Source organism: Heterocephalus glaber, unplaced genomic scaffold (assembly GCF_053883595.1).
Source record: "Heterocephalus glaber isolate CG9 unplaced genomic scaffold, H.glaber_assembly_v1.0 deba00001553, whole genome shotgun sequence".
Taxonomy (NCBI): Eukaryota; Metazoa; Chordata; class Mammalia; order Rodentia; family Bathyergidae; genus Heterocephalus; species Heterocephalus glaber.
The window spans coordinates 4,686,019-4,699,286 of NW_028258344.1; the positions used below are offsets into that span (position 1 = coordinate 4,686,019).

At 40.9% G+C, this 13,268-nt stretch overlaps 1 protein-coding gene across 5 annotated transcripts in view; it reads right to left on the bottom strand.

Annotated features, from left to right (window-relative positions):
• Positions 1-13,268, bottom strand: part of LOC147824123 (uncharacterized) — a 152,383-nt gene that overhangs the window by 70,063 nt on the left and 69,052 nt on the right. The window contains exon 1 of one of the 5 annotated variants that reach the window (XR_015442695.1): positions 368-2,315. The exons of the other annotated variants lie outside the window; for them this stretch is intronic. The gene's annotated coding sequence lies outside the window, so the exon portion shown is untranslated. Of the gene's footprint in view, positions 1-367; positions 2,316-13,268 lie in introns of those variants that run through there. 5 annotated transcript variants of the gene reach the window in all.

The following is a 13,268-nucleotide window of genomic DNA, read 5'->3' on the forward strand; positions in this document are numbered from 1 at the left end:
CATGGATCTACCTATAATCAATTCTCAGTCAAAAATTGAGCATTGCCAGCAAGTTCTCATTGTGATGCCTCCCAGTCTCTAATATGACAGTAAAACCTGAATGCAAAAATGAACAAAAGAAGATGATATAAATGAACACTAAGACCAGAGAAGATAAATATGCCTTATATGAAAGTATTTCCTGAAGTTGAGAGGGTGAGGCGTACTGGCTGATGCTGCTATCATGAGGATGTACAGCCAGCACAGCAGCACAGAGGATGTGGGTGTTCTGGGAGATTCCACAGAGATGGGCGGGTCCGTCCTTTCCTCCAGGCAGACATTCTGGGGAGAGGGAACACATACACTAGACATCCCCGACCCTGCATACCATGAAAATCCCGGACCAGAGGTCAGTGCTGGGCCCACGGCAAGTCTCTTGAGTGTGAGCGTCTGGAGTCAGCCCTGGCTTCGGAAATGTCAAACATTTCCCAGGCAGATTCTGAGGCATGTCCCAGGGTGAGACCAACTCTTTCAAACTGTTGTTCCTGTTCCCCTTTCAATAAATACTTTCCGAGTCCCTTTCCCCTGACAGACAAAAGAAGGAAAGTCAGTGAGGGCACAGGAAGGGAGTGGAGGTTCAAGTGAGTTTCCTCTTCCCTTTCCGGATTTTACCTGGGCTGATTTTGCCTAGTCAAGTGCAATCTGGTTTCAGATACTCACAGAGTTACTCAAAAACTAAAGGCTCTGCCTCCACTGATCTTCAGAGATCAATTCATTTTGTCTCTCACTCCAGGCCGTGTGTGTGTGTGTGTGTGTGTGTGTGTGTGTGTAATGCTCTCTTCTTCACACAGCAAGCTTCTACACATTGTGCAAGATCCAGACTAGATTCTCCCACTCCGCATGTATTTTTCTGGGTTAGCCCTCATCTCTGACCCCTTTTATACTATCAATGGTTCCTTTTCGGCCCTTACATCATAACTACCCTCTGCAATGCCTGCCCCATGAAATGCACCAAGATTTCCTATTTCAGCATTCTCAGAGCCTGGTCTGGAACCTTAGACTTACTGAATAATAAATAGATGGATAAGTGGATGGGTGGATACCTGTAAATGCTTTGTAAAGTGCAAAATGTTTCATTTCCACTCATTCTGTTAACTATCATACACTATTGGCTGTTTGGAACTCAAACTTCCCTTTTTTCCCTAGACCTAGCCTTCTCACTTTTCAAATATATAGGTAATTCTTTGCCATCTCAACAGCAAGCAACTAGAAACTCCACACCTTCCCTACAGAATTTCTGGCATGATTTTGTCTATTTTTCAGCATCATTATTTCTCAGTCTCACTTCCAAAGTCAAAAACTCTTTTACTCTAAAGCAAATGTGGCTGGGGATTTAGCTCAGTGGTTCCGCCACCTGCCTCAAAAGCACAAGGTCCCAAGATCATCCCCAATACCAAAAAAAAAAAAAGCAAATGTGGAGCAAATAAACCCCTTGGAGGAAAAACATCTCTAAAATATGCCTGAAAACAGCAGCATCAAGGCCAACCCCATGTTTGCATTGTTGTTCAGTAGGCAGTACAGTTCCTGCCTGCTGTCTACACAGCAACTGATTTCTTGAGGACAAACTACACCTGAGTTAGGCAGCAATGGTGCAAAGCTGGTTATTTCCTCAATGGTAGGAATGTGTCAGAATCACAGTCCTAGTACGTGATATATTTCCCATATTTAAGAGGAGCCACGAGGTGGAAGTCAAAATAAGGCAAAAAAATATATGAAAAACATAGAATAAAAATTGTAAAGGATTAAACAGTTGGAGATAGTGACATTGACTAGGATATTCCTTACCATGGGAAGTCAGTGTGGGAAGGCTTAAAAAATACACATAAACAGCATCATTAATAATGTATCAGTTTCATGTTAGAACAATCCTAGAGCTACACAGAACATTACAAACCATATATATTGAACCCATAATTTTGTCAATAAGGGAACTGATTTACCAAGACAAATAATGAACAACTTTCACAGTAGTGTCAACCATGGCATCCACTAATACAGTATGATTTAAATGTTATCCAGAAGACCTAACTACCTTAAAATATTCTCTCAGGGGATCTGTTATGATGTCTCATATATTTCCAGTTTTTTAATTCCTTTGGCCAAAATTATTATGTTTCCAGAAAATGTACATTAAAAACAAATCAGTTTTTAAATTGAAGGGCACCCCACAAAATAACTGACCTATACTCAAAAAGTGTCAAGGACATAAAAGAAAAAAGAACCAAAAAATAAAAAGTCTGATAAATTGTTCCAGATAGAAATAAAACAAGAAAAACATGACAGCTAAATGAAATTCAGGATCCTAGATTATATTCTAGATGTGAACTATTTTAAGAACACAAGTGAAACAGCTGATAAAATGTGAATAAGATCAATAGATCAAATAGCAGTATATCAGTGTTAATTTTCTAATTTTGATTATTTTCTTGTGGTTCTGTAAGAGAATGTCTTTGTTTTTAGAATACACGTTCAACTATGTAGAGGATAGAAGAACACGTGTCACACACATTAAAGTCACCCTTTTGTGTACCTCAGAAGGAATAAGGTTACGAGTTGCTGCAAAGATAGAATGCCTGATGGGAAGACACTGGGGAACCCCAGTGACACAGCAGCCTAACACTTCCCACCTTCACAATAGCACATGAGGTATTGAGCAAGCTGTTAATACCTCTCTTGCCCTTTGTTCCCTCATCTGAGAATGTTAAGAAAAATACTAGCTCCCAAAACACACACTGAAAGCTTCATCCACAAAAGGCATTGTTTCAAGCTCTTCATGTGCATTGCCAACAACCCTTTATGCTACCAAAGACAAGACTGAGGCGCAGAGAATGAAGCAGTATGCTCAAGGTCACATAGTTGAGTCACCAAAATTCAACAGCTCCTCTATGCCACGTCTCATCTCCTAGCATTTCCTTGAAAGCCAAGTAAAACATGTCAAATCTATAGACATATGTAATTAGTGCCTGGGAGGTACTCAGTAGAGGTTAGTTTAATCGCAGTGTAACCTTATCCTCACCATGGGTGGTACCCTACAGTACAGAAGCACTAGCTAGATCCTTAATCTCAGGGCTAAGGTTTCTTTTCTCACCAAAATTTTACTGAGTTTTATCAAATTATATATTCTATAAACTAAATGTAGGTATTTCAGAAGAGCTAAAGGAAAGGTAGGGATAATATAAGAGAAATGTGTCCTTGTAACTATTGATAACATAAAGCTTAGCTATGAGACTCATTTAGACTTGACCTTTTTTCATACTATTTGAATTCCTTCCACAGGACACCATAAAATTAAAGAGAAAGACTGATACTCAGTCGTAACTGTAGTGTATAAATATAAATACATATATTTAGCTGTTTATGGAGCGGGCTTAACGGTTTCACTTGGATGATGTTAATTCTGAATCTGTGGGCTGTCTAGTCATACTCCCCAAATTCAAAGGGAGACTGGGTTCTTTTGTCTAGAGCTACAATAACAAAGCACCATGGACTAATGACTTTAACAACAGAAATATGTTTTTCTTCCATGTTTTGGAGGTAGAAGTCTGAGATCAAGATATGAATATGGTTGGTTTTTTCTGAATCTACTGGTGCTTGTAAAGGCCTGTCTTTGTATTTCCACAATCTTGCCTCTGTCTGTCTGTGTCCTAATCATCTCTTCTTAGAAGGCCACTGGTCATATTGGATCAGGACCCATACTAATGGCTTTATTTTAACTTAATTACCCCTCTAAAAATTCTACCTCCAAACACTGTCACATTCTGTGCCAACTCAGGCCTAAATTTCAACATACAAATTTCAGACCATACCAGAAACTTAGAAAGGAAAGAACCCAGATAAATGTATCTTCAATTTTAGGAACAAATATTTCTTGGAAACTCACTGTAAAACACTGCATGTTTAGTTTCTGATGCTGCTCATCTCCTCTAATCAGCCTCTCTGGGAACTAGTCTAAAGGAGTTCGTACCTTAACAAAGTTTCTCACATCTTCTCTTGCATCTCCATGAACTTCTGCTTGAACTCTGCTGAGCACTCCCTTGGCATCCCCAGCCAGACAGCTCTGCACCACTGTCTTCGATTTAACTCTTAATACCCAGGAATACAAGATTCTTGTGCATAATGTGCTGGCACTGTCACTGAATTCAACACTCAGCCAATATGGCTAAGCAACTTGGAAATAATCCATCCTCTTAATAGCTGATATAATTTTAGTACTTTATTTACTACAAACACTGCATTTTGCCTTCAGGCCTCATAGAGAACAGCACTGACAACTTCCAGAAACATATTTGAAATGCCTGACATAGCAGACACAGCTGATGAAATGCTCCTAGTGTGCTGTGACAGGAATGAAGAAAAGTAGAGGGGAAGCCACTAACCCAAAATTAAAGCTCTACACTGCTTCCCAGAGCCCCCTGCATCCCATCCAGCTTCCAGGTTACAACCCAAACCTGCAGCCTGAGTTGGCTGCTGACCTTGTCTCTGTTTCCGTGAAGAGGAGACAAAAAACAAAAATATATAGCATTCTCTACCCATTGAACTTTGTAATGGGGAGGTGAGTTGGAGTGTTAAAATAAACCTCGATAAAAGTCAAAACAGATTAAGCATAATTTTAATTGACCATTGTCAAAACCAATTTAAATCAATTTAAAAACCAATTAAAAGTAACAATCTGTTACTTTTCTTTTGGTATTGTGTACTAATTTATGCTTGTTAGTAGATGAAGACGGAATGGCTCATACGTTCAAACGTTTGATGAGAAGATTTATATCTGTGATTTCATTGCCCTTAATCTGTCTTTACTGATTAGAGCTCTAGACTTCCATACTGTATAAAAGGAAAAAATACCCGGCCGACTATGCATAATTGCAATTTTACACCGTACGAGCCAAGTGTAGTAAAACATATGACCACAAGGAGGAAGCATAGACCCGATGCTGTCACTGGGCTTTTGCGGAGCAACTCCCTTCCTGGAAATCCTCTCTGGGATGTAGGAATCTGCAAGTGTTCAGCAATCGTCGACCAGAGCACTTTGATGGCCAACTCTTTGCCCACCCTCCTCCTACCCAGTGCTAAGCACGGACTCCAAGCTGAGAGTCAAAGGTAGACAGCGCCTTTTGGTGTGGGACGTAGCCCTGAAAAATAGGAATGAGGAAAGATACACGACACAGGCATCACAATAAAAGACACTAGAACCGACCTAATTCGTGTTGGCGCTGAATTAACAGTTTCCCAGGTCCCAAGCTCCATCTAGAGCTGGGAAGCAGGCATCAAGCGCCCTGGGGCAGGGATAGCATCAATCAGAAGTCCAGACCTGGTGAGGAGACAACATGAGACACAGAGGACTCTGCAAAGGTTATTGTGTTTACATTATCCTTAATTTTCTAAGCATTTTGTCTTCTCTCTTATGTACTATTAGCTAATAAGTCTCGTGCATCATCTCATATTATAGATGAATGAAAGAAACATGAGAGATCAGTAAACAAAGGAGAAAGTAGTACGGGTAAAAGCAGAACCTCAGTCTCTGTGGTACCCTGTTTGTTGTACACCAAGCCCTCCGAAAGTACATCCCCCTCTTGGTATTAAAAAAAACCCCAAAACAACCCTGACCTGAACCAGGGCACAATTGCAGCCAGGAGCAAAGATCATGTTATTGTAAAAGAAGCTTGGCAAGCCTGTGGGACAGGCCATACTAATGCTCCAGGGGCCTTCCTAACATGTCTAGTTAACTGGTGAGACTCGTTCTGTCACTGAAGCTGTGGGGTGGGCAGGCAGAGCCTTAGAAAGTGCAGTGTGGTGGCAGAGTTTGGGGTGGTGAGGTGCACTTGGCTCCCCCGGCAGTTCCCACACATGGGCATCCCATTCATCTGGTGATTGATGCTCTTGGAGCCCGCCTGGAAACTCTGTCTATGAGCTTATTGTTATGGGGACTGACCTGCATCAGCTGGTCAGGAGGGAGTAAGGCAATCCTTAGGTGAGAGTTGGCTATTCATGAGAGGGCAGCCTTTGAGGCGAGCAGAGCAGAAAGTTTGGCTGAAACTCAACACCTCTTAGAAGTACAGATTAGTCAAGAGGAAGAAAGGAGAACGCATTGTGGAAGTTTTCAAGAAGGGGACAAAGATGCCTGTGTTTTGTATCGCTCAGCTGCCTCAAGAAAATGTCCATTTGTTTTCTTTACACTTCCTTTACATTTTAAGTGGAATCTAGTGAATGTGTCTTTTCAGGGTCCCCAGTTTCACCATTTTCACTACACCTCATGTTGCCACTTCAATGAAGCATCATTTTTCCAGAGAGTGTGGGAACAAAACCTACCTAATGACCTTTCAGAGAAAACAGTGAGTTCTTCAAATATTTCCCTGAATTACAACTCCCACCCTACAATCCTCTTCCTTTTAAAAATGCCACTTTGCCAACTACTGCAAACTAATAAACAGGGCTTTCCTTTACCCTCCAGCCAGAGGGTTCCTACAGGACCTTACAGCCTGTGGATTCCATGAGAAACCCTGGCTCCCAGGACAGAGCTGCCGCCCATGGAGGGCTCATGAGCACAGTGGCAGTGGCCTTGGAAGCGGGTCATCAAGCCCCTGCATCCTGTGGCACACAGGCTGAGGGAATTCGGCACAGACCTGGGATAACCCTGAGGACTGTCTACTCTAACCCTTCACTTTATAGTTGAGGAAACTGAAGCCAGAGAGGAGAGGTATGTAAAGTGCACACAGGGTGTCATGGATACACTGAAAAAGATGCAGAGGATGAGCAAGGCTGGCCCCAGGTGCCCTCAGTATCACTTAGTGCAGCTGTACAGAGTACATATTCTTAGCCCCTTCCCAAACCTGCTGAGCTGGAATTTCTGAAGGCAGGGATTGAGTATTTCCATTTCAACACCTCATGGTGTGTTTGTGATATATATTAATGTTAGGGGAAAATTAAAAGTAGAAAAACAGGCTTGGAGTCAGATAGAACTGAGTTTGAATCCATTCTGTTCCTTACTATCTTTGTACGTTTGGCAAACTAAGTTCGCTGAGATCCATTTCCTCATGTATCACTGGGAAAGCTATCGTGAGGAGCATAATGTGCATTCAGGTATATTCCGACCTGGGGCCTGGCACAAGAATGCATTCACTCAGCATAATGTCACCTGTTGTTATGGTTTATATCTGGATGTCCCCCCAAAGCCTCATGCATTCAGAGGCAATGTTTTTGAAAAGTGATTGGACCATAGGGTGCTATAGCTAAATGTGACCCTGGGAGATGAGGCCAGGTCAGAAGAGACAGGTCAGTGGGAGTGTTTCGTGGTAGTGTGCATCTCTTTTCCTGGTTCCTCCCTTCTCTCTGCTTCCTGGATGCCATGAGGTAAGCAGCTTTTCTCCACTACGCCCCTTTGCTATTCTGATTCTGCCCTGGTGCTGGTTGACCATGGACTATAAATGCAAGCCAAAATAATCCTCTCCTCCTTTAAGTTGCACATTATATATGTTGGGTATTATGTCCCAGTTATGGGAATGTGACTAAGACATGTGTCATATGGATGTGGATCTAACACAAGATTACTGAACTGGAGTCCCAGAACCCCTGCTCATGATGAGTGTAGACACATCGCCGGTGTCCTCTGAGCCTCAACTTCCTTATCCACAAATGGAGATGATAATGTTACCTCCTCTCCCCAGTGTCGTGAAGGTTCGATGTAAAATGTTGTAGTAGCACAGTACAGTTATGAAACTGAACCACCTTGTGTCTCAAATAGAATTTAAGGGAGGGATTTGATTCCATGGAGGATGAAAGGGCTAAGTTGCCAAACAAAATAGAGACCATCTAGAGATTCACTGTTGGAAACACAAAGGAAAATTACAAATCCTAGGGGTCAAGGTCACTAGCAGTGCTTGGTTAGAGGCACTAACACCACTCAAAAGAACTGGTTGTGTTGGGTATGGAGATACCACATAAGGCAAATGGGGAGAAAGGCCGTGGACGTCTTTCTCCCCCACCTGTAGACTCCTGCCAGTACTTATCCTTGGCCAGGGGAGATAGAAGTCAGAAGATACAGAAGCCAGGGAAGGATAGCTCCTGGAGACACAGAACAGAGAGGAAAGGTAGATACTGAGAGCAAATAAGCATATGCCTAGCACACACAGAAATATTTTTATAGTCTCAGACATAGAGAAAGCATTTTATCATTGTAATTATTAACAACAAACTATGGCAGCCCAAAATGGGCTCTTCATGAGAAAAGTACATGTTTGTAGGGATCTTGCCTTTTGTTAGTCAAAGACAAACATTATTTCTCCAGAAATGGTCACCACATACAGAAAAAACCTGAAATTAGAGCCGCAGATGTGCCACTTATAAAAGCAATTTCAGTTTCTTCCTTTATGAAAGTATGAATAATGAACTATTTCACAAAATTGTGGATATAATGATGTCACAGAGCTGAAGGTATTTTGTACTCTTAAATGTACTAAAGAAATTCCTGGGGATTTAGTTCAGTGGTGCCACCACCTGCCTTGGAAACACAAGGTCCTGAGACAAGCCCTGATTGTCCAGTTTTTCTATGTCCAGTGATTAAGTTGTTGGAAGTGTTCCTGCATAATATAACAAAGACATATGTGTATGTGTACCCAATCAATAATACATATTATTCAAACGATTATGTGGCCAGTCTTGGTATACTTTATATACATTACTACCATTTAATTTATTATGAAAGACAAAGAAACATTTTCCAGCCCTGACATGTGGCAAGGTTTCTGATTATGTACTAAGGTCTGATAATGAAGTGCTACTGTTTTGGGGACAGTATTTACACATATTAAACTTTTTATATCTTTACAATGAAATACTATTCACATCTATTATTTTGGTTTCTTACTTGTTTGCCTGTTTCATTAGTCCAAGTCATTATAGAGGGTATCGTGAAATATTTTGAAATTGACTATCTCTAAGTAAATATTTTATTTTAAAATATTTAATCCCCCTCCAAAGGACATTATATTTGGGGGCACATTTTATTTTTGTAGCTTTGACAAAGAGTGTTCTAGGATATGACCAAACTTCCAGTGTGCCTTTGCGTTTCATCAATCACACAGAAGCTGGCAGAGTTTGTTGGGAGTTGGTGTGCCAGGCACAGGCCGCAGAGCCAGGCACAGGCAAGAGGAACACCCAGGAAGGAGACAGATGTGGCAGAGTCTCAGGACAGTCCAGGACAAAGCTAAGATGAGCACAGGGAAGGTCAAAAAGCACCGAGGGTGGGTCAAGGTCTTTCACTTTAACTCAGAAGACTTCATGTGGAACTTTTGAAGAAGAAAAAGCAAACACAAATTGGCATAGCTCGACATCTGCCAAGGAAAAAAGGTGGTGAAGGCCAAATGTCTCAATAGAACATTCCCAGGAGAGGGCAAAGAGGAGATACCAGGAGCCAAAGCTATTAGGAGCTGGATGAAAATATCAAAACTCTTCATTTTCCTTGCACCTTGTGTAGACTCAAAAGGGGCTACACCAAGGAATGTTCCCCACCCTGGATCATGGGAAAAGCTTGTCTTCAAAGAGCTAAGACAGGGTGTCTGCACATGTTGTAAGATATCATCTGGTCCCTCCAAGAGATGGCTGAAATGCTCTCAAAAACACTAAAATCCCAGTCAAGGAGGCCCAAGGGTCACTACAAGAAAGCTGATTAGTGTGGCATTCTAACGAGGAAAGCAACACTTGGCCAGTTCTGCTGAACCCTCTCAGGAAAAAGACCGTGGAACTTGAAAGCATGGCTAACCTCACACACACAGAAAATAATCTGGAAGATCCTGAAGGCGGAAATGCTTCCTGGTAAAGAGAAAAGATGCCCTAGCACTATGGTCAGTGGATCTGGATTCATATGGCCTCCTATACCCATTATGATTAATTGTCTAAATCTGATAATCCCCTCCCTTTTCTCTGATTCTTTATTCACCAGGGAACTGCTTGATTATAAATTTTTACTTCCCCCGGAAAGCCACCAAAAGAGACAATATGTTCATCCTAATAACTTAAATATCTTAGTTATAAGGACATTTAGGGTTCTCATTGAAAAGTAGTACTGATACTTTGATTTCTACATCAGGCTCTTGTTATTTTGGTTAAAGGGAGTCTACCCCAGAGAAGTGGATTCATACCACATGTGCTTAGCATTTTCAGTGTTTATAACTTCAAACCTAAGAGCCTGAGCTGAAATAGTGTAGAATCTATAGAAGGTAAATGTCTCCTTAGCAGTCATGTGAACACTGATACAATCAACCTTCCTTAAAAACATCCCAACATTGCCATATGCCATCTTTTAAATTTAAACAGGTAACAGTTTTTACTGTGCCCATGCCAATTCACTTCAAATTTTCCACTTGAAACCCTATAAATTGGAGGAATTACTGTCTTGGGCCAGATCTCTGATACAGATCTCTGAACTGTTATAAATAAATTCAGTAACACTGAGCTTGAATTGTGAATTGTTGCAGCATAGCATACATATGGCGAGTTACAGAATGACCTCCATAGTTTCTTATGTAGCTTCAATATCTCCTTCAGGACCTCTCATAGATGCTTCTAAAACTATCCAGTTCCTTATCAATTTATAACGGAGTGTACACAAAATCAACTAGTACTCAGACTAGAAGCAAGTCACCCGCAAAATGTGATGATATTCTAGGAGTCAAGAAGTAGGACATATTATAAATAGAGACAAAAAGTTTGACCACATGAAGTATTTAAGTATGAAGGCAAGGGTCAAAATTAGAATTTAAAAGACAAATAACAGATTGGAGAAATACTTGCAACAGACATGACAGAAAAAGAAAGAAACATGGAGTGAAGAAACATTTTATTTAAAGCTATTCAATATTCCTAATAAATACAAGAGAGAAATTATATTATGCACCTATTTAAAAGTAAGCAAAACAACACAGAACAATGATGACATCAATACACATTACTGATATAAGTGGGAAGGAAGTTAGATTACCAGTTGCTGCTGTTGGCAGCTCATCCTTAACTCTTCCTGATTTCACTGCACATCAGGGTAAAGAATCATTTACCTCCTTTTATAACTATTTTGACTTCAAGATATTTATTCTAAGAAAATTTTTAAAGAAAAAAGTTATCTGCATAAAAATCAGCATTTTGGCATTATGAATAACAATTTAAATTGAAAACAATGTAAATTTCCAAAAACTGAGAAACAGTCAAGCTGATTCTGATGCACAACTCAGGGGAATGTGGTACAGTCATTTAAAATTATAATGCTCAGACCTTGTGAACATGTTTAAAATATGATGAATGAGGAGAGCCACCATGCCCTGCACAACTTGAATGACACAGCAGTGCCTTTTCAGGGCACAGACAATGACACAGCTGCCACACCCTGAATGGCTGAAATGATGCAGAAGTTGTTATGTCCCCAGCAATACACTTGCTGCTAAGCAACCCCACACCTGAGGATTCCATGCCCTGGATGTGAACAGCTACCAACTCTGAGCAGGTGCTGTGTTTTGTTTCCATTTGCACAGGCCAAAGAGGCACTGACCAACTGACTGATATGATCAGGGGCAAGGCCAACACTTGGGGAGCAAAGGTAAGCCCGAGGAGGAAGTATGAGCCTGGCCAGCAGCACTAGCTAAAAGAAAATTCCATAGCTATTGTAAACTACAGAAACAGCGTGAGGTTTTACTTTGAAAGTGACTCATCAGGTGAGCCACTCCCAGCACCCAGAAGGAGGCTTCTGGGTCGCTGTACCACCACCAATCCAGTGCAGAGGAGGTGAACCATGCAGGCGCAAACAAGAACACCCCCCATCATCGAAATGTGAAGACATGTAAACAAATCTCAAAACCAAAATTCCAGATCACCTAAAGCAACCTCAAAGGGAAATGAGATGGAACACTCTAATACTCAACCACCTGGACTCCCTGAACTGGCAACAAAAGAGGATCTGGAAAAAATGAAATCAGAAATAATTTCTCAGGTAACAGCAGAGATTGTGTCCATAGTGGAAGACATGATTAATAAATCTAGTGTGGACATAGATAAAAAATAGAGGAGCTTAATGGAATCCCAACATAGGAAGCAAATGGAACCTATAAAACAGATGCAAACAGATTTCCAGGAGATTACAAATTCTATTGAAAGTTTACACAGCAGAATGAGCCAATGTGAGAACAGAATCTCAGATATAGAAGATAAGACTGCAATTAGTGACCAGGAAAAGAAAAATTGCTTCAAAATTGTAAGGGACCACGAGAAATGAATCCAGCTGCTGCTAGACGATGCAAAGAAGAATAACATAAGATTGGTCAGACTCAATGAAGAAACAGGAGAGAGTACAGATGACATTTAAAAAAAATACTGTTCACAGAAGTGATGGCAGAAAACTTCCCAAGCAGGGGAAAAGAACTTGACATACAGATAAGTGAGGCATAGAGAACTCCAGCTAGCCTTGATAAAAAAAATGTACACAGGCCGCCATCCCATGCTCCTAGGGCAGAGGAGGTGAGCCGCGCAGGCGCCAGAAGCATGCCCCCTCCTCCCATGGAAGTGAGAAAACATGTAAACAAGCCTCAAAAACAGACTTCCGGATCACCTACAGCAACCCCAAAGGGAAACGAGATGGAACAATCTGATACTCAACCACCTGGACTCTCTGAACTGGCAACAAAAGAGGATCTGGGAAAAATGAAATCAGAAATAATTACTCAGATAACAGCAAAGATTTTGCTCATGGTGCAAGACACGATTAATAAATCTAGAGAGGACACAGATAAAAAATAGAGGATCTGAGGAACATGATGGAATCCCAACATAGGAAACAAATGGAACCCATAAAACAGATACAAACAGATTTCCAGGAGATTAAAAACTCCTTCAAAAGTCTGCACAGCAGAATGAAACTATGTGAGGATAGAATTTCACATACAGAAGATAAGATTGCAATTAGTGACCAGGAAAAGAAAAATTGCTTTAAAATTGTAAAGGAGCATGAGAAATCAATCCAGCAGCTGCTAGATGATGAAAAGAAGAATAACATAAAACTGATTGGAGTCAATGAAGAAAGAGGAGAGAGTGCAGATGACATAAAAAAACTGTTCACAGAAGTGATGGCAGAAAACTTCTCAAGGAGGGGAAAGAACTTGGCATACAGATAAGTGAGGCATATAGGACTCCAAATAGCCTTGATCAAAAAAAGTCTACACATACACATATAATAGTTAGGATTCCAGAAA